General features: G+C 42.7%; 1 long non-coding RNA gene across 1 annotated transcript; it reads left to right on the top strand.

The window, feature by feature from the left end:
- Positions 1-4,090: 4,090 nt before the first annotated feature.
- LOC142070649 (uncharacterized) lies at positions 4,091-24,112 on the top strand. Its single transcript, XR_012666593.1, has 3 exons — positions 4,091-4,567; positions 11,097-11,200; positions 23,081-24,112. It is a non-coding gene; the product is annotated as an uncharacterized LOC142070649 (long non-coding RNA).
- Positions 24,113-24,743: the final 631 nt, after the last annotated feature.

The following is a 24,743-nucleotide window of genomic DNA, read 5'->3' as shown; positions in this document are numbered from 1 at the left end:
GTGCCATTAGTGCCATTGTAATCCCGGTACTGCCCAAGTCCCATTTTTAAAAGTGACTTGCTCCTAGGAGTCTAAGTCACATTGACTTTTAGGCTATGCCTCTGTTGCACACACTGGCAGTGGCGTGTAGGGCATGTCGCAGGGAGAAGCAGGGTGTGGCCACACTGCAGTGCGTAGCTACATGCAGCAGTGACAGGAACTGGCAGCGGGGAACTGCCGGAGCCTTTCCCCGCTGCCTCCCCCTGCCGGAGCCTTTCCCAGCTGCTGGAACCTTTCCTTGCTGCTTCCCCCTGCCAGAGAACCGTCACCACCGCCAGGGCCTTTCCCGGTGACGGGAAGAGACTCCAGCAGCAAGAAGGCAGTGGGACACTACACTGCTCAAAGTAGCACTGTAGACGGGAGCTGTGTAGGGTACACGCCCAGGGGGTTCAGGAGGGTCTTTACTCTGCTTGCCTCAGCAGTACCTCACCAGCTACACTACTATGTATACCCGTGCTAGAGATGTACTCGACACACCACCATACGGAATGTGCAAAGTAGACTTGCCCTCAGTGAAACTTAGACTCCTAGGTGCTCAAGTCATTTTTGAAAATGGGGCTCAGGCTCTTAAGTCACTTAGAGTTTATCTACACTTAAATCAGAGGTGTGATTGCACCAGGTGTAGTCGTAGCCAAGCTAGCTTTAATATAGGTAGCTTGGGTAACCATACAGTGAAGCCACAGCAGCACCAACTTCAGCACGGGCTGTACACGCCCAACCAGGTCCCTGGATACTTACTTGGGTGGCTAGCCCGCACCGAAATCCGTGCTGCTGCTTCATGGCCATTGGCGTTCCTGCTAGCTAGATTAAAGCTAGCTCCATGTACTGAGTGGCACTTTTGAAAATTTTACCCAAAAAGGTAAAATAAGGAATAGGTTTAGAAAATGAGATATTACAACACACACACACATTTGTGCTCAACAGTAATGGTGCGGGAGTTTTTGCAGTTTACGGGTAAGAAAGAAACCCATGCTATGTATTTTTTGTCACACTGTAATCTCGTCTCACTGACTGCCATTAAATTAATGCCATTGCCTAATCTTGTGGCTTCACCCCTAAAAGTGTAACAAAAAAAAATGATAGTGGGCTAGACTTCCCCACTGACATTTGGTCTTACTTCTACACACAGGCAAATGCACAAGATACGCACCCATTTCACTAGCTCTCCTACTGGTCCCTTTGCAGTTTTATAGTGCAATGTTCCTCAAACTATGATTTACTAAATGGGATCACCAAATAAGATAGCATGTGTGTGGGTGGGAGGAGGAGAGGTTGATCCTACAGTCCTTGAGTAGGAAAAACTCCCATGAACTAAACTGGAGTTTTGCCTTTGCAAAGACTATAAAATAACGCTTGTTCATCAATGCCTTGAGAAATAACTTGTCATAAATCTATCATTTTATAATTGAAAGACACATCACAAGTCTACTGTGTGCATGGGATGGCTGCCATCTTGATTAACATAGTGGGAACTGAACAGGACATTTCCAGAGCTTTTAGCTCTCTCTCCTCTATATAAACTCATACCCTCTGTGGGTTGGCCCAGTGGGGGACAGGTATATGTAGAAACAGAATGACAGGGAAAATAGTTTAGTTACTCTCGACAAGGAAGAGAAATCATTGTTTGTGTGTGAAAGGATTGGGCACAGCCTATCTTAGGCCTGTGGAACATGCAGTTACACCATCATGTCTTTACACCCTGCATTTTTGTCCTACATAAATTGCTTGCTGGCTGCCTTCCTGATAATCATGTACCCCCATACTGGATTCTGAGAAGTTCTACGGTCATCTCTGTCAGGAAGAAGATGTTTCTAAGAGACATTGTAAAAGGTAAAGTGGATGATGCATTCATTACTGTGTATTTAGACACTTAAGCACATAAGTAGTCCGACTGGCTGTCAGTGGGATTACTCACATTCTTAAAGTTTCAGAGGAACAGCCGTGTTAGTCTGTATTCGCAAAAAGAAAAGGAGTACTTGTGGCACCTTAGAGACTAACCAATTTATTTGAGCATGAGCTTTCGTGAGCTACAGCTCACTTCATCAGATGCATACCGTGGAAACTGCAGCAGACTTTATATACACACAGAGAATATGAAACAATAACTCCTCCCACCCCACTGTCCTGCTGGTAATAGCTTATCTAAAGTGATCAACAGGTGGGCCATTTCCAGCACAAATCCAGGTTTTTTCACCCTCCACCCCCCCCACAAATTCACTCTCCTGCTGGTGCTAGCCCATCCAAAGTGACAACTCTTTACATAATCAAGTCGGGCTATTTCCTGCATAGATCCAGGTTTTCTCACATCCCCCCCACCCCCATACACACACAAACTCACTCTCCTGCTGGTAATAGCTCATCTAAACTGACCACTCTCCAAGTTTAAATCCAAGTTAAACCAGAACATCTGGGGGGGGGGGGGTAGGAAAAAACAAGAGGAAACAGGCTACCTTGCATAATGACTTAGCCACTCCCAGTCTCTATTTAAGCCTAAATTAATAGTATCCAATTTGCAAATGAATTCCAATTCAGCAGTTTCTCGCTGGAGTCTGGATTTGAAGTTTTTTTGTTTTAAGATAGCGACCTTCATGTCTGTGATTGCGTGACCAGAGAGATTAAAGTGTTCTCCGACTGGTTTATGAATGTTATAATTCTTGACATCTGATTTGTGTCCATTTATTCTTTTACGTAGAGACTGTCCAGTTTGACCAATGTACATGGCAGAGGGGCATTGCTGGCACATGATGGCATATATCACATTGGTGGATGTGCAGGTGAACGAGCCTCTGATAGTGTGGCTGATGTTATTAGGCCCTGTGATGGTGTCCCCTGAATAGAGAACATGCTTAAATGCTTTGTTGAATTGGGACCATAATTACTCCATTTCATTGCAGGGAAATTTTCTGGTGGTAAATATGGTCACCCACTGCTGTGTTACCAAAAGCATTTCTTAAAATGCTGCTATTGTTAGACTAATTTTACTCTCTCGTAGCACTGAGATCATTCCACCTGCATGGAAGGACATTTGATAACACCTTTATTTGTTCTGTTAAAATATAATAGGGATCAGTACAACCCATCTTCATCTATTTCTGTACAGAGAACACATAGCTGTGGGGAAACAGCCAAATGGCCATAAACATATATCTTATGTTTGGGTCATGATATGGCATGCATTAAATCTCCTCGATAACTAATAGAACTGTTAGAAATTTGGCAAGAAACACATGAGTCAAGGAGTGCAGGGACATTAAGGAACAAAGTGTGCATTGTCCACTAGATGGCTTTATGTAGTAAACCGAGCCTTGCAGTGCAGAGTGAATGTAGGAAATGTTGCTGCAATTATTTTCAGCTTCCTATGGAGTAAACAGGGGGACCAGAGTTTGACACTAGTTTTAGTTAGCTCTGCCTTCCCAAAATAAGGTTTGGATTGATTACACAGTGCATCATGTCACGTAGTTAAGACAGATGTTATTGGAGAGGCTCACGACAACTATACGTTTCCCAATTAGCACATCTATAGATTCATCCTAAAAAACTTGTTCCTACAGCCTCCACCCGGCTCTGCACAGAGGGGTGGGCATCCACTTCCTGCTTTCACGGCAACGTTCGAATACCCAACCCTTCCTATCTGTTCCAACAGCCAAAATATATTTCCACGTCATGTTCCCCTCCTCTCTTGATTACTGCTGTTTTCTCTACTCTGATTCCCATATTGCTGTGCTATTGCGCAATCCAAATAAAGTTGTTAGAATTACCTTCCTCACAGGACTACATGACACAGTAGAGAAAACCCCAGAGTTTGCTGGCATTTTCTCTACACTAGTGCTCCCACTGGTGTTAGCAGTTGTAACCCCCTCCCCCCCCAGGAGATTACCTAGATTTCTGGGGCTCTGTCTGCTGGCAGCTCGGGAGAGGCCCACTGTCCACGGTAGGGAGGGGGAGCCAAGACAGACTCAGAGTCTGCCCGGCAACCAATAGGGAGTGAGATGCCCCTCCCAAGGAGTTCAGGAAAGGGGAGAAGCCATTTTTGAGTCAGTCTGGAGCCAGCCAGGACTGGTTGTGTGGGGAGCTGGTGAATCCCAGGCCTGCATGCCGGGTTCCCTCTGAGAACTGGCCTCTAGGGACCTGGAAGCACCATCCCTCAGCTGGGCCTTTCCCTCTCCACTGATGACTCCCAGTTTGTAGAGTTTTGCTGGGGAACTTCCCCAGCCAGGCTGAATTAGCCCTCCAGCTCCTTAGGTGAAACCAGTCACCACCTGGTCAGCTCTTCTCTGGGTGCTAGTCCAGGGCTGTTGCCTGCTGTGGGTGTGTCTGGACGCTGGGGTAGGAGACTACAGTTTGGATTTTAGTGTAGTTGTGTAATCTGCACCTTGAGCCCTGCACCCCTTTGCGGTGAGGGGAAATCCTGGGACCGAAGCAGCCTGATTCTTGTCTGAAGAGGATCCCTGCCAGCAGAGATCAGCCCCTCTGCAGTGACTGAGGAGTCCAAGGTCATCTCTGAACCTGAGGATCATTCATGGAGTTTGTGAGTACACCATCTTTTAGTTAGAGAACTTGTTTTGGGGACCCCCTACTCCCTGAACTGTGTCCTCAAGCCAGGGAGTAAGGGTTTGGGGATTTTATAACCTGCTGCATATTAAACCTGTGGAGGGACTTACCACTTCCTCCCACTTGTGAGTCCTTTGGGCTCCACTGAACCCAGTCAGCCACACTGCTAAACCACTGCAGAGAAGATATCGTGGTCATAGGTCATCAAGGGCCCCAACAAAGTACATGTACCAACGGGACACTAATCTTACATTTGCTACATCAGGTCCTGTGACTAGGGAAAGTCACGGGTATTATCAGCGTGGGCACCCTAAGAATAGTGTTTTACCCTGTTATGTTTCAGAGTAACAGCCGTGTTAGTCTGTATTCGCAAAAAGAAAAGGAGTACTTGTGGCACCTCAGAGACTAACCAATTTATTTGAGCATAACTTTCATGAGCTACAGCTCACTTCATGCATCCGATGAAGTGAGCTGTAGCTCACGAAAGCTTATGCTCAAATAAATTGGTTAGTCTCTAAGGTGCCACAAGTACTCCTTTTCTTTTTACCCTGTTATATTTGTTTCCTGTTTAATATAATTATTGTATTGAATACATTGTATGTATTTGTGTTATTTCTTGGGAGTCTCCAACTATCTGGCAAGTAAGTGGTGGTTACCCTGTGGTTAGAATTTTCCTCCCAAGCTGCCCTGGTGACCCTGCCAGGAAGGAGCAAGGGGGGTGGAGGCACTGTCAAATAAATTCATAGGGAAAAATAAAGAAGATACACCCTGCTGAGTGGGTGGCGGGATCCAGAAGAACCCAGACCTGTCCATCAAAATCTGTAAGCAGATTGGCATTAAAGAAGGTAACTGGGTGGAGAGGGGCGCTACACAGTGATGGGCATTTTTCCAGAAAAACCTAAAGCAGAAGGCCACAAAGACAGGAACTGGCTTGGGAGACTGAGACAGAGAATACAGACAGGATAGATTACAACAGCATCAGTACTGTGCTTACTCTATGAGCTATTTCTTGTTGATAGTTAAAGAAGTTTATCCCTTAACTCACTTCAGTGATCATTGAAGTACTGCAGACACCTCTAGTAAAAACCACTAGTTTTAGTTTCAATATCTGTCTTTTAAGACCTATGGGACAAAAAGTGTCTTTTATTTTCATCTTGGCATCCACCCAAGGGCATCATTTTTTAACAAATAATAAAGACAATAATTGTGGGGGAAAACAACCCAAAGTACATCCAACACAATGCCTGGGGAATCCTGTTGAAGAGTCACTGGGTCTGCTAGGCCATGAAGAGGGAAAACTGAGAGGATAAGAAAATTGTTTGGTGGCTTTGTATCTGTCTTCATCACAGAGGACCGTCAGGCTGTATTTACCCAAGAATTAACCTTTACAGGGCTAATCCTAGAGTCTCTACTCCCACTGGGATGTCAATGCACCAGATCCTCAGCTAGTTTCATTTGTTTCAATGGAGTTATGCCAGTTTACAGCAGCTGAGGATCTGGCACAATGGGATTATTGTCTGAGTAGACAGAGTACAGACTGGCGGATTTGGCGTTGTTGAGACAGAGGTACTGAACAAAGTGTTGATAGAACATCTCGAGAAATTAAACAGCAATAAATCAGCACCACTGGATGGCATTTATCCAAGAGTTCTCAAGGAGCTAAAGAACAAAGTAGCTGAGATACCGAAAAAGACATGCACTCTGTCACTGAAAAAGCTACTGTTCTGGAGGACAGCCAACATTCAAGCCCATCTTTTAAAGACAATGATAGAGAACAAATACATAGTGCTAAGTCTGGTCCTAGGAAAGATCAGTGGCTTTTAGGCCTCAGTCCTGCATGTATTCTATGAAAGCCTTTTATGATGAGATTACTGGTTCTGTGGATGAAGGGAAAGCAGTGGATGTATTGTTTCTTGACTTTAGCAAAGCTTTTGACACGGTCTCCCACAGTATTCTTGTCAGCAAGTTAAGGAAGTATGGGCTGGAAGAATGCACTATAAGGTGGGTAGAAAGCTGGCTAGATTGTCGGGCTCAACGGGTAGTTATCAATGGCTCCATGTCTAGTTGGCAGCCGGTATCAAGTGGAGTGCCCCAAGGGTCGGTCCTGGGGCCGGTTTTGTTCAATATCTTCATAAATGATCTGGAAGATGGTGTGGATTGCACTCTCAGCAAATTTGCGGATGATACTAAACTGGGAGGAGTGGTAGATACGCTGGAGGGGAGGGATAGGATACAGAAGGACCTAGACAAATTGGAGGATTGGGCCAAAAGAAATCTGATGAGGTTCAATAAGGATAAGTGCAGGGTCCTGCATTTAGGACGGAAGAACCCAATGCATAGCTACAGACTAGGGACCAAATGGCTAGGCAGCAGTTCTGCGGAAAAGGACCTAGGGGTGACAGTGGACAAGAAGCTGGATATGAGTCAGCAGTGTGCCCTTGTTGCCAAGAAGGCCAATGGCATTTTGGGATGTATAAGTAGGGGCATAGCGAGCAGATCGAGGGACGTGATCGTTCCCCTCTATTCGACATTGGTGAGGCCTCATCTGGAGTACTGTGTCCAGTTTTGGGCCCCACACTTCAAGAAGGATGTGGATAAATTGGAGAGAGTCCAGCGAAGGGCAACAAAAATGATTAGGGGTCTGGAACACATGACTTATGAGGAGAGGCTGAGGGAGCTGGGATTGTTTAGCCTGCAGAAGAGAAGAATGAAGGGGGATTTGATAGCTGCTTTCAACTACCTGAAAGGGGGTTCCAAAGAGGATGGCTCTAGACTGTTCTCAATGGTAGCAGATGACAGAACGAGGAGTAATGGTCTCAAGTTGCAGTGGGGGAGGTTTAGATTGGATATTAGGAAAAACTTTTTCACTAAGAGGGTGGTGAAACACTGGAATGCGTTACCTAGGGAGGTGGTAGAATCTCCTTCCTTAGAGGTTTTTAAGGTCAGGCTTGACAAAGCCCTGGCTGGGATGATTTAACTGGGAATTGGTCCTGCTTCGAGCAGGGGGTTGGACTAGATGACCTTCTGGGGTCCCTTCCAACCCTGATATTCTATGATTCTATGATTCTATGAAAGCAGACCCGACCCTGTGAAGTGTCCTAATGTGTGTGAACCTCTGTGGCACAACTTGCAGGACTGCCTTGCTATGGTATGAGGGAAAATAAGTCGAAAAAGTCATTGCAAATACAGTCAAAAAGCACCCAGATGAATATAATGGGATGGGAAAAAACAACAAATATTTGTAAGGCTGAATCACCCTTTAACCTGCTAGATTTCTTTCCAATTCATCTGTTAATTTGTTCAAAGGAGACCTGGTGTATTACATTTACTTACACTTTCAAATAACTTTTAATAAGTACCCTCAAAAACATCTGTTATGGATTCTTGACATATCTGTATGGTGAGAGATAAAAGCTTTTGACAAATTAAAATTGAGGGAAAATATAGGCAGCGAAGAGCAGAAAAAATGACAATGGTCAGCTAATTTATCCATTCACAATGTCACAGTCCTTCTAATAGATGACCAACAGATTTCTGACATCCGATACGACTTTGTCAATGGTGTACAATACTGCTCCTGTATTGTCAAAGGACTTCAGCATTTAGCCCCTGCAGCATAGCTGCGATCTACTACTTATTGTCCTTACTAGTACTTGTGTGGTTTTAGAACACTGCTTTTGGCTTGTGCCTCCCATTCTACTTGACCCTGGTCGTCTTGCACCTACTGTCTTATTGCTGATGGTTTCAGGAAGTTGAAACAGGCACACAAGTTTCATCCAATTATTAGGAATGCTGGAGACTTCTCTGTAGTGTGCTGTTTTTCAATAAGATAATGAGTAATTAGCTAGATATTTACAAACAGATGCTCCTTCTTATGAAGAACAGAAGGTTTTTGGATTATTTGAGCAAGACTTTCTGCTAAAACTCTGATAGCTGGATGTTACAATGGTAATCTCAGACCAGGTACCAGGATCTCTAAATCTGTCAAAGCGAAGCAATATGGGGCCTGGCATTCAACTAAACTATATGCCCCCCATTTGATTATCTAATGACCTAAAGAAGCATATTTGTGTTTATTTTGTGTGGTGAAGCTCTAGAGAGATATAAATTGCTGTATGTTTGAACTTTACTGCATGGGTAACAGTGAAACACTCTACCCTCAGAATTTTGATTTTTTAACTTATGTATTTTTTGCAAACATATCAAAGACAGACACTAGCCCTTAATAAAGTAAGCTGGGCCCATTCAAACAATATGTGTGTTTTAATTAGAGATATGTGGAGAAAGGTAATTCCATTTCATGGAGGATTTGGATTTTTCAAAATTTGGTTTCACTCTGCTTCAGAATGAAAACCCAGTTTTTATAAATTCTCTGTGAAAGGCAATTGCGCCCCAGTTCTGGGGTAGTCTACTTGGCAGGCTGTTCCAGAACCATGGGGTCCTGAACTCCAAGGCAGTATAATGTTTTACTAAAGAGCCCTTTAATACCTGGCACAAAAGGTACCTATGTAATTTAACCAACTCATCCCTCAGTTTTCTTTATGAGAAACCAAACAGATTGCGCTCTTTAAGTCTCTCACTGTAAGGCATTTTTTCCAGACCACTAATAATTTTGTGGCTCTTTTCTGAACCCTCTACAATTTTTCAAAGCCTTTTTAAAATGTGGATACCAGAATGGGACACAGTATTCCAGTATTAGTCTCACCCAATGCCATACCCTGAGGTAAAAATTACCTCTTTATTTCTACTCACTACTAGAGCTGGTTGGAATTCCTCAAAAACAATGAAGTTTCATCAGAAACTGCTGATTCACTGAAACAAAATGTTTCACTGAATCTATTACGGAGTCAACAAAACTTTTGTCAAAACACTGGCATGTTTCCGCTGCCAGTGTTCCAGGATTGACAGCTCTGTCGCAGGGAGTCTAGAAGTTGGTTGGCTTCCTACTCCACAGCAACAGGTGTTTTAATTCTGAAAACCCAGAATTTCTTGTGAACTGAAAATCACAAGTTCCAGCCAGCTCTACTCCCTTGTTTGTACGTTGAAGAATCCCTTTTCGCCACATCATCTCTCTGGTTGCGCACGTTGAGTTGCTTATCCACTCTGACTCCTAAATCCTTTTCAAAATCAATACTGTCCAGGATACAGTCCCCTATTCTGTAGGTATGACCTGCTTTCCTTGTTCTGAGATGTATACCATTGCATTTGGGTGTATTAATGTGCATTATGTTTGAATGAGCGTAGGTTTCCTGTCCCCATCATTATTTGCCACTCACTCCACCAATCTCTGTGTCATCTACACATTTTATCAGCAGTGATTTTAGATTTACTCCCAGATCATTGACGAAAATGTTGAATAGCATTGGGCCTGCTCCCAGTCCCCCCAAAAAAACCCACTAGAAACACCCTCATTTGATAATGATTCTCCCTTGGCAGCTACTTTTTGAGATCTGTCAGTTAGCCAGTTCTTAGTTCATTTAACATGTGCTCTATCGCTACTGCATAGTGTTAGTATTTTAATCTGAATGTTGAGCAGATCTAACTAATGCCTTGCACAAGTCTAAATATATTAAGTCTATGTAGTTAAACTTGTAATCTCAACAAAGAATGAAATGAGGTTTGTCTGACATGACCTGTTTTCCATAAAGCCATGTTGACTGGCATCAATTCTATCCTTATCCTTTAATTCTTTATTAATTGACTCTCTGATCAGCTTTTCTATTATTTTGCCCAGCACTAATGTGAGGCTAACCGGTAGTTGGCCGAGTCATTTCACTTGACCTTTTTGAATACTGGCATAACATTAGCACTCTTTCAGTCTTCTGGCATTCCCCTAGTACTCCAAGACTTACTAAAAATGAACATCAGTAGGCCAGAGATGTCCTGAGCAAACTATTTTAGGACTCTTGGGTAAAAAGTTATCCAGGGCTGCTGATTTTAAAATGTTTATCCTTACTAGACATTATCTAACATCCACTTCTGTGACTAATGGCCTAGAGAGTATTTCATCATCCTCATATGATGTGAGTACATCATCCTGCTTCTTGCCAAACACAGAACAGAAATATTTAGTGAACACTTCTGCATTTTCTGCATCATTATTAACAATGTTACCATCTGTCTATATAACAGTGCAAGGATTTCGTTTCTTTAAAAATTTCCATTATCTAGACAGAGGCAGGACTGGGCCTCTAAAGAACAGTTATAGACCAGGCAGCGGCTGTGTAATCTTACTCCTCATATTGTCCTGCCAATATTCCTCAACCCTGACTTGGAAGGACCTCAAAGGATGTACAGCCTCATACAAAGACCATTGAAGTCAAGGGGAAGACTCCCTTTGTCTTCAATGGGCTTTGGAACTGACCCACAGCTCAGTCTCCAAGCCTATTAATTGTAGTGGTGGGGTTTCTTTTTATATTCAGTAGAGAAGAGATACTTTTATAGTAATAAATGTCCCAAAATAGGGGCTAATAAGTTATTATTAATACGTATTATTTTTATTGCAGGAGCCAGAGTCAAGGACCAGGATCCCATTGTGCCAGGCACTGTACAAACACAGAACAAAAAGTCCCTGCCTCACAGACCTTATTAAGGATGCCTTCAACCACAAGTATATCCAGATACAGCAAAACATTCATGCATGTGCTTAATTTTAGTTTCATTGAACTTAATAATGTGCTTAAATACTTGGCTAGATCACAACCTGTAGCATCACTAGGACAAGGCTATAATAAGATTTAAATGCTAAGCCAGGAAATGCAATGGCTTTGGTCATGAGCATTAAATTAAGGGTTTTTTAAATTTCCTACATAGTAAGATATTAAGTACAGTAATATGAAATAATGGGGGTGAGCCAAAGGAAAGGCCAAAATATAAAGCTCCTATATAACACACAACCAAAGGGGAAAAATCACTGCATAGCCCAACACGATGGTCCCTACAAGAATGTTACTATACATTTGAAATGTATCAAATGAAATAAAAGTAAGCAACTTCTGTCTTATAAAGGAAATGGCAGAGCTAAAGGATAAGCAGTAGATGTTTTAAATTTAGGAGTGAGAGAGTGGGGTTTGGCGTACGATTATCTATAGAGCAATCTAATAATTCAAAGAACAGAGACACCAATTATGGGGCACTGTCAAACTGGTAGGAAGGATTCCCATTGGTGGAGAGTATCCTCCTGTCACTGAATTACTATTAAAAGCAACAGGAATATTTTGTAACTGTGATTAAATGCAAATGCTTCAGATCTGTTTTTAGAAACAAAGCTGTTTTCATTTTTCTCACTGAAGTTGTTATTTCGACTTAGTGTGTATTTATAATGAAGGTAGATGCCAAAATGAACAAACTTTTTCTTTTAATAGACAGCTTTGTACTGTTGTTTTATTTAAGTGATGCTGACGTTGCTGTTGAACATCATGAAGCTGATCTATTCAGGTACCTGAAGAACTAAGTTCATGAAGGTTTCAGAGTAGCAGCCGTGTTAATCTGTATTCGCAAAAAGAAAAGGAGTACTTGTGGCACCTTAGAGACTAACCAATTTATTTGAGCATAAGCTTTCGTGAGCTACAGCTCACTTCATCTGATGCATAAAAGTGGAAAATGCAGTGAGGATGTTTTTATATACACAGACCATGAAAAAATGGGTGTTTATCACTTCAAAAGGTTTTCTCCCCCCACCCCACTCTCCTGCTGGTAATAGCTTATCTAAAGTGATCACTCTCCTTACAATATGTATGATCATCAAGGTGGGCCATTTCCAGCACAAATCCAGGGTTTAACAAGAACATGTGAGGAATGGGGCGGGGGGAAAGGGGTAGGAAAAAACAAGGGGAAATAGGTTACCTTGCATAATGACTTAGCCACTCCCAGTCTCTATTCAAGCCTAAGTTAATTGTATCCAATTTGCAAATGAATTCCAATTCAACAGTCTCTCGCTGGAGTCTGGTTTTGAAGTTTTTCTGTTGTAATATCGCAACTTTCATGTCTGTAGTCGCGTGACCGGAGAGATTGAAGTGTTCTCCGACTGGTTTATGAATGTTATAATTCTTGACATCTGATTTGTGTCCATTTATTCTTCTACGTAGAGACTGTCCAGTTTGACCAATGTACATGGCAGAGGGGCATTGCTGGCACATGATGGCATATATCACATTGGTGGATGTGCAGGTGAACGAGCCTCTGATAGTGTGGCTGATGTTATTAGAACCTGTGATGGTGTCCCCTGAATAGATATGTGGGCACAGTTGGCAACGGGCTTTGTTGCAAGGATAGGTTCTTGGGTTAGTGGTTCTGTTGTGTGGTATGTGGTTGCTGGTGAGTATTTGCTTCAGGTTGGGAGGCTGTCTGTAGGCAAGGACTAGCCTGTCTCCCAAGATTTATGAGAGTGATGGGTCGATCTTCAGGATAGGTTGTAGATCCTTGATAATGCGTTGGAGAGGTTTTAGTTGGGGGCTGAAGGTGACGGCTAGTGGTGTTCTGTTATTTTCTTTGTTGGGCCTGTCCTGTAGTAGGTGACTTCTGTGTACTCTTCTGGCTCTGTCAATCTGTTTCTTCACTTCAGCAGGTGGGTATTATAGTTGTAAGAATGCTTGATAGAGATCTTGTAGGTGTTTGTCTCTGTCTGAGGGGTTGGAGCAAATGCGGTTGTATCGTAGAGCTTGGCTGGAGACAATGGACCGTGTGGTGTGGTCTGGGTGAAAGCTGGAGGCATGTAGGTAGGAATAGCGGTCAGTAGGTTTCCGGTATAGGTTTCCGGTATATTATCAAGGATCTACAACCTATCCTGAAGGACGACCCATCGCTCTCAGAAATCTTGGGAGACAGACTAGTCGTTGCCTACAGACAGCCCCCCAACCTGAAGCAAATACTCGCCAGCAACTACATACCACACAACAGAACCATTAACCCAGGACACCCCCCCCCCCCCCCCCCCCGGTTCCTCAGACTTTCTTGTTAAACCCTGGATTTGTGCTGGAAATGGCCCACCTTGATGATCATACACATTGTAAGGAGAGTGATCACTTTAGATAAGCTTATTACCAGCAGGAGAGTGGGGTGGGGGGAGAAAACCTTTTGAAGTGATAAACACCCATTTTTTCATGGTCTGTGTGTATAAAAACATCCTCACTGCGTTTTCCACTTTTATGCATCAGATGAAGTGAGCTGTAGCTCACGAAAACTTATGCTCAAATAAATTGGTTAGTCTCTAAGGTGCCACAAGTACTCCTTTTCTTTTTAAGTTCATAAAGTGCAGGCTTCTGTCCTGTCTTTAGGTGATTGTGGCATTGATTGTAAAGTACAAACCAAAGGGGATTTTGGCTTAAAAAAATCAATGGTACGATATGGCTTCTGAGCTGTTGTCTTTCCCAATCTGCTCTCGTATAGCAGAGACACACCCTATGCAGAGGCTATAATTTCAACCCCTTTCCAAGGATTTGGTTTTACTAACACAGGAGTTAACAAGGGGATAGCAACATTCAGCTCAGATGTCCTCCTCTGGCTCGGCTGCTTCTAGGGTTCCTCCCTGAAGATTTATCAGCCCACACCCTAGATTTTCTCTGTCTAGAAAGCTGCTCTCAACTTCGTTTGTACCAAAGTGGGGCAAAGCCCCAGCAAGTCAGCAGAACTCACTTACCATCCTGAGAAGCATCATGAGCTGCTTACAGGATGGTGTATTTCAGGCAGCACTGATAGCCTGTTACATGGCTTTGGCATAGTTATAAGAGGAATCATAGTCTTGTGGTTAAAACAGGAATGGGACTGGGAGTCAGGATTCTATTCCTGAGTCTGCCACCTTCTTCAAGCGTAATCTAGGACAAGTCATTTAAGCCAAACAATGCTGTGGTTGCTTAGCACCTGTGAAAATCAGGCCACTTATTGAGGTGCATAAATATACACCCACATTATTGCCAACTCTTGTCATTTTCTCTGAGACTCATGACATTTTGGTGGTTTTCATGTGATTATGAAACAAATCTCAGCTTAGTTTACCAAAAAATAAAGTTTCTAGCCCTTATCCTTGAAGTAAAAAGCTTGAAAATATGAATCTAATGGCTCAAAAGCCAGAAGGCAAATAAAAAGAACCCAACATTTATTGTTTTTAAAAATCTCGTGATTTTTAAGCCAATCTCTTGATTTTTAGAAGCCCGATGCATGATTTTTTAATGGTTTTGGGTTGGCAATACTGCATTTAATTTTAAAAAAGTGGTGTTAGCCTCTCTCTGTCTGTTTATTCGGTTAGGTATAGACATAATTCTTTGCTGTTTATAAAGTGCTTTAGATTCTTGGCTGCACGGTGTTATAGAAATGCAAAGTACCAATATTCCTCTTTGATGTTCCATGAGTGCAGACAAGACCTAAGAGTGGCTCTTTATGCTGACTGGCTAAAGACAGCTCCTAGTGAAATTTAGAATATATTCAGCTCCTGAATATATCTCCGGTGTCTCATATGCTCCTTGAGGATGCAAAAAGACTGGCTAAAGACAGCTCCTAGTGAAATTTAGAATATATTCAGCTCCTGAATATATCTCCGGTGTCTCATATGCTCCTTGAGAATGCAAAAAGCAAATAAGGGTGGCTGAATAAGTCACCTCCCTGGGCTGTGAGGAGTAATCAAAATCCACCTGTTTTGAGTCAAAGTCTGAAATGTCAGGAATGTCATGGGGGAGTATGCATGTGCAAAAACTCTTTATGTAACTGATCTTTTCCTTTGCAAATGAAATGCTCTAGGATGTGAAAAGGTGAGTCATTAAGGCCCACTGGATGTTTAAGAAGAGACACTTTTAGCTTTCTACTCTGAGCATCAATGTAACTGTGCTATATCTCTTTCAATGAAGCGATTTCTGCTCAAGCTGTTAAATCCTTCTCTGATCTGCCAACCAGGAAGGGGGTTCAGAGCTCCTTTGTCTCCAGCAGTTTAACTTAATTCTACTGATGTCTCACAGTTTATCAACTACCACCTCACATCCGATCACCTGGATGAGTGATCAGAGTCAGAGTCATCTAATTTATACCAAGAGTGGGAACAAAGCAGAAAGGTAAATGCTTGCTGAGTCCTTACTGCACATAACCTAATTCAAGCGATTAAAGAAGCACTCTACAATGGCTGAGATGCAGGGTCACAGAGGTTCAAGCTTCTAGTCTAACTTTGAATTCATGTTTGTTTTCCAAAATATTTTATTCTAACATTGTTACAAGAGCTGGTGGGGGGAGCTGATGCACAAGTGTGTTGACTGGTAGTTGTAACCATGGTTATCAGACAGGTTTCCGGATGTCAGCACTCAAAGGAATGGAAAAGTTGAAAGTTAAAGAACAAGCAGTCCCATTTTTGAAGCTACAGGCTCAATTGCAAACACTCTCTCACATCACACTCCCCCCCCCCCCCACACACACACACAGTCTCTCTCAGCCCCACATAAATTTACATAATGAGCTTCCTCATCTACTCGTCTGAGAAGCCAAAAGGAGGTCACCTTACTGGTTTGTTACAACTTCAAGAGAAGCTCCTCCCAGACAGGGCCAAGCACATTCAGTGCTACTCTGAGGAGACTTGTGGCTGGAATTCTCACTAGGCCTTGCAGTTGCTAAAACACCTAAGATAATGTCTGATTTTTCAGATAGGCCAGCTTCAGACATTTGTTTCAACAGGTCAACAGCATGTTGCAAAACTGAGCAGAGACCCACATACTCTGTGGTCTCCAGGAGATGTGGATAGGACTCAATCTACATATGCCATCCTGAGGGGAAAGTGCATACTAGTCACCCAAAGCAAGAAGTAAAGCATCTTATTCACAGCTAAAAACATGTGGATGTCAACGTCAGAAATTTTGTAAGCTTCTAATGGGACACCTTTAAAACACATTTGTGGGGTCTACTGTTAGGACAGGCTGCAGAGCCCAAACTGGCTGATCCTAAGTACAGATGTGCAAAATTGGTATGAAAACACCTCATAGTCCAATCTTCTCCCTCCCCCTTCAAACTGAATCCAAATCTATTTTCCTGATTCCAAGAAGGAACCCTGCCACCTATCCTCATTTCCAACATGGTCACCGCTCCCTTCTATCAGTTTTTCAACAGGTACTTGGACACCTTGTCCTTCTAATTTCCTCCCTATGAACAGCCTCACACATCTTGGTTTGGGGTTCCAGCAGTTGTTGTGATCTTTCAACTGGGCTCTAGCCAATGCTGAATACAGTGCACAATGCACTCTGAGGTACTGGCATTTGGGGCAAGGCATTCTCGTAGTGCTGTCTTCTGCTAAAACATGGCACTGATGGAGCTCCTTCCTTCAGGTTCCTTCCCCAAGGTGGGTCTCCTTATGCCTCCACAAAAAAGGTCAGTGCTGGAGTTGTGGTTTAGCTCTTCGGCCAAGTCATAAACAAACTTAACTCTTTTCAGGGTAACAAAAATCCAACTAAAAGTCCCCAAACAAATCATTTTGTGGGTTTTCCTTCAGCCTACCTCTGGGCCCTGTTCCCAGCCCCTTTCTGGGCTACCTGTCAGTCTTCCCCCTGCTCCCCAAATTCTGACTCCTCTCGAGTACCAATTTCCTGCAGATTCTGGCTCAGGACCTTCCACATCTCAGATTAGCTCTCCCAGTCCTTTTATGAGGCCCAGGTGTCCACTAAACTATCATCTGACCATCCCCTCAAGTAATTAATTATGGCACAGGGGGTGGCCCCATCTCCCCATAAAGGGCCAATCAAACTGTGACAGGTATAAAATTCTAAGTGCACACATACACACACAATCAAAATAATAAGTAGCTGGAATTCACTGAAGAGATTGTTGCTCCTCCAAGAATCTTTTCAGAGAGCAGAGCATGGTGTAAAAGGGAGGAAGCTTTTTCTAACTACATACCTACATTGAAAAACAGTGTGTGTGAATAATGTTGTTGTCTTTATTCTAATAAAGTTCCTTGTTCAGTGTTAGAAGAAAGTAATTCTCTGATTCTTTACCACTGTTACAAGACAACAATCAAATGTTCCCTCAGTTATGATGAGGATGATTTTTAATACCTATGACAGGTACTGGCTTGACAGCCCTGGTGATTAAGCTCCATCCATAGAACACATTTTGCATGCACAGTGGCAAAGTAAGCTTCCAGACCTCACCACCCTGGCAATGCTCTTTCCATACAAGCACTGGAGGGACCATCTGTCTATGTGCAAAGGTTATTCCCAGTCCTTCACCACTATAAAGTTGGAGTTGATTGGTGGTTCTGGGTCGGGGCTAGGGTTGGACTGGCAAGTGGCCCTGGGCTAGGACGAGGTTTGGGGCCAAAAGGTAGCCCTGGGCTAGGGTTAGTGCACAGGCTTCATTTGACTTCTATATTTGGGGGATCAGCTCCAGTCAGGCTAATGGGGCTGTGTGGGAGGGCGGGGGAATTCTGTACCTGCCCAAGGCTTCCAGTTTGGGGGAGCAATGCTCCCCTGCATCCCCCCAAACTACACCCATGGGTTAGTGTTGGGAGCAACAGGTGGTCCCTGGCTAGACTGACTAATGTCAATTATGGAGGTGTAGGGTGATCATATGTCCCAAAGGGAAAATGGGACATCACCTGGGGCTAGCCCTCACGTGGGGCTGGCCTGAGCTGCTCGACTGAGCCCCCATCCCTGCAAGGCTGGCCTGAGCCACTCTCCCAAGCCCCACCTGCCCCCCGTGAGAGGCTGGGGCTGGCATCACTGCTTGCCCGAGCCCTGCCTCCCCCCTGCCTGAGTCCTGTATCCCCATCACCGCTCAACTGTCCCACACCACATACATTGGACAAAAGTGGGTATTTGTCCTCTTTGCTCTTGTCAACTGATCAAGGACAGGGCTTAAAAAAGGGACTGTCCCAGCCAAAATGGGATGTATGCTCACCCTTTGGAGGTGCCAATTTTGTGCCAACTGTATACAACTCATCTGTGTTAAACACAACCTAGCATTACTATTTACCTTGCCCTCCCTCCTACCAGATGTTTGTTTTTCCCACCTGTTTCATCATGTTTACTGTAAAACAAGCTCTTTGGGGAAGAGACCATCTCTTACTATCTGTTTGGTTCAGTGCCCAGCATACTGATTGGGGATGGAGCCTCTAGGTATTACTGTAGTAATAATAACAAAATACTATTACTAGTGTCAATTTTGTTATGAGAATCCTTCTCTACTAGAAGTCAGACTGAAACTAACAAATTCATTCAACACAGGTCAGCAGCTGGCCAACAGATTATCATAATGGTCAGTCACTACCAACCTAGGGTGGATTGTCAACCCCCCCTTTTCCCCCCAGAATCCATCGCTATCGTAGGTACGTATACTCTAAAAGATTACATTGTAGAAAGAGGAAGATCACATTTTCTTTCACTAAAGCATGTCTGTGCTTTTCCTCACACCTATCCTGTGTCAGTGTGAAATCATACAGAGAAAAGGGAGTTAATGTACATTCCAGTGATGGTAACTTCCCCCACTCTGTTTTTCACCAAGTAACTATAGACTTTATGGGTGAAATCCTAGCTTCATTGAAGCCAGTGGCAAAACTCCCATTGATTTCAAAAGGGCCAGGATTTCATCCTCTATTCACCATACAAATGACCATTTCTGCCCGTGGCAATGCCTCAGGAGTGGATGCTAACATGCTTTCTTTCCCCCTATATTTCAGCGCTGTGCACACTTGCCCTTGTATATGTCAGTGCTGCCTTTTGGAAGGGCAAAATGAAACTTTGAATCAATAGTCTTCTGCTTCCCTCTGCCTTTCCCCATCCTTTTCCTTCTGAGGTTCTAAGCGTTGCCTGCACTAATCACCATAGAGATCTGCTAGTTTATACAACCTTCTTTGAAGAGTCATGCGTTTGGAGGTCATTTGACTCATTTATACATCCACAGGGATGGCCTGATTTGCTCAGCTCAGCTTCACAGCTTTCTCTTACAACAGGGCTGCGTAATCGGCTTTGATGAGCTCATGAAAAGAGACAAAGTGCCCATGTACACCATCCCAGAGAGAGAGAGAGACGTTTTGCTGGAATGACTCAGAAAGAGCTGCCTGCTGCCTGCCTTGTTTTCCTGCCCTGGCAATATCATGATTTAATAGTCTAAGAGATTTATTTATTTATTTTCTGTTCAAGGCCACTGCCACCTTATGGCCACAGGAAGCTGGTTCGATAGAAATAATGTGTGCTGCTACTCCTGGTACCTCAGGAGCTGAGAGTGTTCATATTAGAAAGGCCATTTTCCAGAGGTATTCAAATCTGTCCTGAAAACTCACTTTGAGATGAATCTGGAACCACTTCTAGTCCAAATATTATGGAAAGATCAGGGCCATTTTCAAACAACCAGGGGTTTCAAGCTACCAGGGAAGCTGACTGATGTAGGGGGGGGAGAGAGTGTGTGTGTGTGTGAAATCACATTTCAGATAATGGTTGTCATACTAGGCAATGCTGAGGAAGTTCTTAGCCCCGAGAGCAGTCAGAGAGCGAGACGGGGTGTGTTTTGTTTTGAGAAACCGTGACAAGTCACGTATCAATTTTCCAAAAGCAAAGCCAGGGGTAGGTAGGAATAAGGTTTCATGTTACCTCAAAGTATGGGGTGTGTCTGTTAGATACATAATTCTGTTAACAGCCATCTATCTATCTCAGGTATTTGTCTGGCCCCCCATTATCTGAGCACCTCACAATCTTTAATGTATTTCTCCTCATCACACCTCTGTGAGGAAGGACAGGGCCATTATCCTTTACCTTTAACCCTGGGGAACTGAGGCACGGAGAGGCTAAAGCTCAGATTTTTAAGGGCATTTAGGTGTTGCTCCACTCAGCATTGCAAGGGCTACATGACTTAGACAACTAAGCCCCATTTTCAAATGGGACTGCGGCACCTACTGGTCTTCACCGGATCTAATCTTGGATATTAGGGTGCAGAGTTAAGGTTGGGAGGGTGGTGAGGTGATAGTGAGTGATGAAAGATTATATGGCAGTGGGAAACTAACTGACTCCCTAAACTGTTCATTTCCAGACATTCTAACATTTTGAGTTTGGGGTGGTTTTTTCTTTTTTTTTTGAAAAGACATTGGGCTAGATACTTGATCAGGGCAAACCCTCTTTGCAGTGACTTAGGAGAGCTTAAGGCAGCAGAGGAGGATTCTACCACAGCCAGCTCCATATCTCCATCTTCCTCAAAGTAGGAAGTGTTCTGGGGAACAAAGGGGCAGGGTAGGACCAGTAGATTATGCTTTCTGACATTCCAGGCAGGTAGAGGAACTCCCTGGGAGCTACTAGTCACTGTTGCAAGTTAAAGAAGCCCTGAGCTGCTCTAACCTGTGCTGGAGATCAGTTTGGTTCTCAGCAGTCCCCAGCATTTGGGAGATATGGAAAAGGTGCATAAAGACACATATGTGTCTCCTCACCACAGGTGCCCTGAGCACTGTTCTTGGGCAGCTGGACCAGAGACTTTTGATAAAGGAAGTGTGATATTGTTGTCTGGGTGAACTCCACCCAAAGACATTTTCAACCTTAACCCAAAACTCAAATCAAGCCCAATGGAAGCTCTTTTCGAGATCCAAGAAATTGCTGATAAATGTTTTTAAATTATTTTTCGTTTTTGCACCTTTTTGTTTCTGAATGGAATCAGGGAGTCGAAAAAGGAAATGACAAAATACCACAAGAATGCTGATGCTTAACCTGGATGTGGGAAGTCCCAGAAATGTCACAAGAGCACATATCATGAGGCTTCCAGACCAGTATGGCTGACTCTAGATGTACAGATAGTTTGGACAGTGCTCAGATAACCATACAGACTTATGGTTACTTGTCCATTCTGAATTTCTGAACCTTTCTTCTGTTCATACATTGCTACTAAAAACAAAAACAAACCAAAACATATATATCATGTTTTCATTTATAAATAGGTTATAAAGGGTTATTAACTGATTAATAGGCATGTTAATAAATGATTAATCAACTATTAGAGGGTCCAACTATTAGAGGGAATAGGTTGCATATAACCATGTCTTATGTATAACACCTTCATTGTTGCACTTATAATCAAGCTTTAACACATACTACTCAGGTCTGCAACATGCTTGCAACATCTCTTAATCATTTATTAATCCTCTATAAACCATTTGTAAATGGAACCTTAATACAAAATGTGACACAAAACGAAGAGGACAATTGAATTATCCTTGCTTCAATGCATAGCCACTTTTCTTCATAGATATATTTTTCAGGTGTGTGCCTAAAATTCCCCAATTTGCCCCTTCTGGGTGAATTCTCTGCCGCAAACTAGGCAATACCGTACATTAAAGTGCACATTTTTAGAATAACTCAATTCCCATTAGGGCATCTAAGTAAGTGGTCAGATTTCCAAATGTTGGGTGTTGACCTTTTTTGAAAATCTCATCGTCCAGAGTATTCCATAGGATTGAGGGCTAGAAGACATTCCTTCTTCATTAGAAGCTGGGCACCTTGTGTTTGATTTTATACAGTACTGTATAGTTAAAGTGGTACAAGCTGTGTGGGTAGACAAGGTCCAAGTGTAGCGATCTGAGTTACCATGTTGTCTAATTGTTCTTACTGAGCTCCCACCTAAGTCTGTTAAGCTTCCTCCTGGGACTCATCAATAAATTGTCCAAGCCATAGAAAGACTGAAAGATCTCTCCTGATGGCCGTGGATGTCTCACAAACTGAGAGTGTTACAAAATGTTGTGTTCTTGACAGATGTTTGACAAAACAGCGATATCATGCATGGCACCACTGCACCCAGCATGTTTGCTTTTTGAATGGGAAAAGATTGATATTGACACAGTAGGATCTTTTAAAACTGAACTACCAAGTTCCTGTTTTGCTGTCGCTGTAATTGATTACTTCAGCAAATTGCCAGAAGAAGCCTTTCCTTCCACAACAGTAAGTTAAGTTCTTGTTAACAGCTTTTAGTCATGGAGGAAATTAGAGGGAACTAATTTCTGACAAGGGATTACAATTCCCATCCAAGAAAATTTTAAGAATTTCTGAAGGAGAGAAATATTAGGCACAGACAATTTTCTATTTACTATGATAAGGCCATTTAGGGAATTCTGGGCCTTCTGATCTCACACAGTTTTTAGACCAGTCAATGCTATTGAACTCAACAGACTTACTTTTGTTTTACATAAGTTTTAACATAGAATCAAGAACTCTCAAGATTACATTATCCAACAAAAAGTTGTAAACGTATATGAACTCTCTGGCTGTTTTACTATATTATTTTTTTTGTGGTTGTTGTATTATAGGTTTTAAAATTAAAAGCGGTTATTTTGGTTAATTCATACTTATGCATCTAACTTTGAAACTTATAAAGGAATTCTAGTTTTTTTAAGGGAAAAGAAAATCCCATTAGTGTTGCTCTCTGAATACTTCATTGTGATAGATAGGTTTGAGACTAGAACTTGCATGTGGCTCTATCTATCCTACAATCTTTAATGTACTTATCCTTACAATACACCTGTAAAGAAGTACTGTCATTCCAATTTTACAAATAGAGACACAGAAAGGCTTGCCAAAGACGACACAGGAAGACTGTGGCAGCCCAGGGAATAGAACATTGGTCTGCGGAGCCTGAATCAAGTGCACTGATCTCTGGACCATCCTTCCTTGCTAAGCCTAGAGTTATCATAACTGACTGGCATGCTGTAAGAATGGAGAAACCTCTCCTGTCACAATCGTGTACACACAGGTGGTGAGGGGTGGGGACTGCAGGCTCTGGAATGTTCCAATCCGCAGCTCTTGGTTTCCTTCAACTAAACATGACCTAACAACAGATGAGAAAAAAGTCAAAACACCAGGCGAGAAAAAGGAATGAGCTGTGGGAAGGACATTCTACTCCACCTGCCTAGAAGAAATATTTTTCTCCACTCCCACTACATAGCTTACTTTAAATATCAATTAAAATATGCGACAGGTTGCCAGAGAGGTATTCATCAGAGCATCTCACCCCTCAGATGAAGAAAAGGGACTAGAATATTGCAAAGAATCTTACAAGTCACAAGCAAGGACTCTGTGTTTCAGTTTGCTAACCAGTTGCTACCAACATGTGCTACCTGAAAAAGAGCAACAGAAAACCAGAAAGAACAGTACAGGAGCCAAAATACTGACTGGCCAGAAAAAAGAAACTGACCTGCAAGAGTCAGCTACAAAATTTCCATCTAAGGGCTGCAGCTGGTTCTTGCTCCCAATTTAAAGGGATAGTTACCAGAGGGATTTATGCTGGGAAAGGGCCTTAAAAATGCTCTAGAATTTTGTGGTGACCAGTTAATCAAGGAGACAGTAGCTTCACTTAATGTTAATGAAAGATGTGATATTCCCAAATGTGTATGGGCTACAGATCTGGGTGTGAAATAACCTGAGATTGTCATAAGCAAAGCCTGGCATTTTAGGTGACTAGAATGTTTATTATTTATTTATTTGTACTGCAGTAGGGCCTAGAAACCACAGCCTTGGACCAAGACCCCATTGTGCTAAGTGCTGTATAAACACAGAACAAAGAAGTGCTCCCTGGCTCCTTAAGAGCTCATCTCCATGTTTTGTTATGATCTTTGTATAATAAAAATCCCAAATCATTTTTGACATATTTTGCTGCCTCTTTTTAAAGTGTACTATCCTGTCTCACAATTTCTGGGTTCCCTGGGCCTGAGGCTGAATGCCTGAGTATGAAGCTATTAGAAGTATCTTTGGAGAGAGACATAACTGAGATGGAAATGTACGGTGATGCAAATTACCTTGCAAGATAGCTAGCCAACACTGGAACGTTGAAATATGTGATTGAAAAGTGCTGCATAAATGCCTGGTGTTAATATTTGTTATTAATTAGGTATTGCTTTACTGAGTGAGTGTTTGGAGTGCAATACTGGTGGTTATTTAAATTTCTTGGAATAAAGACTCTTCTGTCTGGTATCGTGCTGTTGCAGTGTCCGAATTACCGTCCATAAACACAGAGGATCAGGAATTGAGACAGGCTATCTAGAATGGCAGTCCAGAGAAACACCTTGGGTTGGTGTTGCTTCCTAACAGTTTTCCAATATATATTTCTGCTTTGCATTATAAAAGCTCTAAACTACTTACTGATGGCACCTTTACATCCTTTTTAAAGCATCATGTCAAACAGCCCATTTAGTAGCGACTCTCTCGGAGAACGTAATACAATAT

This window comes from Caretta caretta, chromosome 1, assembly GCF_965140235.1.
Source record: "Caretta caretta isolate rCarCar2 chromosome 1, rCarCar1.hap1, whole genome shotgun sequence".
In the NCBI taxonomy this organism is placed as follows: domain Eukaryota; kingdom Metazoa; phylum Chordata; order Testudines; family Cheloniidae; genus Caretta; species Caretta caretta.
Note: the sequence above shows the minus strand (reverse complement) of the source record. Positions and strands in the feature narration are given on the sequence as shown.